General features: G+C 44.9%; 1 long non-coding RNA gene across 1 annotated transcript; it reads left to right on the top strand.

Annotated features, from left to right (window-relative positions):
* Positions 1 to 249: 249 nt before the first annotated feature.
* Positions 250 to 1,097, top strand: LOC119291820. Its single transcript, XR_005142651.1, has 3 exons — positions 250 to 406; positions 513 to 555; positions 1,039 to 1,097. It is a non-coding gene; the product is annotated as an uncharacterized LOC119291820 (long non-coding RNA).
* Positions 1,098 to 1,313: the final 216 nt, after the last annotated feature.

The following is a 1,313-nucleotide window of genomic DNA, read 5'->3' as shown; positions in this document are numbered from 1 at the left end:
CTCTCCGCGGGCGAGCTCGAGCGCTACAGCATTAGCGAGGACCTCCGCGAGTTCGTCAATGGCATGACCGTAATCACCTTGCGTGACTTCCCCCTTGCAAGGTACTGTTTACTCGTGGTTCAGTTTTGGGGACTCGGAGCGCTGGATTGACTGATGACATGATTTTGTTTGCACAGATGAGTTGGAGCCATCGGATGTGTCCACGGTGTTGAATGTGCCTCAGCATCTGAACGAATGGTAGGCTAGGCATACCACTCACGTCCTCTCGCCCGTCAGGATTTTGTTTCCATTAACCATTTCAGTCATGGGAGATTTGGTTTATGTGGCTCTCCATCGATGGAATGCCGATGAATGCACATATGAACATACATACATAGTTCTGTTTTGCTTTAGAATTCAGTGTCAGGTACCATCCCTCCATGAGGTTTTATTTAGTGTCTTTCTCTTTCCTTAATAATTGTTGCACTTTTAATTGAAGAAAACTCTATGGAGGTTGCTGATTTGGAGCTCAGCTAGGGATGCTCTAAATTTCATGGTTGTTGCTTGATGTGGAATGTAAGTATGCTGTCCTTTTTTGTCATAAATTCTTCACCTATTCAAGAGATGAATTTCGTGATAGTTAGAACAACTGAACAAATGTATTGTTTTGTGGTGAACTGATCAACAAAAAAAAGATCAGCAAATAGTGCACCCGCAAGAGCCATAGACCTGAGTGATTGTCAGATTCAATGTACATGTGTGTATGTGAATTGGTGTAATTAATTTAGAAAGTCAACTGAATATATAAACTAGAAAGATTAGCAATCTTGTCTCCGTATTAATTTCATTGTGTTAGTCTGGCATGGCATGTACATAATCAGAGGACCACAGTATATAATTAGTTTTATCTGTAGTGATAAACAAACACTGTCACCGAGATCATTTTTCTTGTGTGGGTGCTCATCTAGGCTGACATGTTTCCTGATACAAACTCATTCAACCACGTATAGTCTTCACTGCACATCATGTGGTTGATGTTTAGTTCTTGTTTTTTTTCAGATGCAACTGGAACCGGCGACCAGCCCTTCCTCGCCCTCAGCCTCGACACCACCACTGACGCCTCCAGGAGCAGTGGGGCATCGCCGGTGGCACCGGCAAGGCAATGGTGAGCGCCCTCTCCTCTTTTCCCCTTTTCCGCTCGCCGTGTGCCGTGTATGTTGATTCTCTTGTGCTGTGCAGGTTGTGGTTAGGCTTTAGTGCCAGGTTCCTCACAGTTGTAGCTGTTGGGGAACACTGCTATGCTCGATGTCCGGTGGTGGGGTTTGGGCATGCCA

Source organism: Triticum dicoccoides, chromosome 4B (genome assembly GCF_002162155.2).
Source record: "Triticum dicoccoides isolate Atlit2015 ecotype Zavitan chromosome 4B, WEW_v2.0, whole genome shotgun sequence".
Taxonomy (NCBI): Eukaryota; Viridiplantae; Streptophyta; class Magnoliopsida; order Poales; family Poaceae; genus Triticum; species Triticum dicoccoides.
The sequence above is the reverse complement of the archived record's forward strand: the minus strand, read 5'-3'. Positions and strand labels throughout refer to the sequence as shown.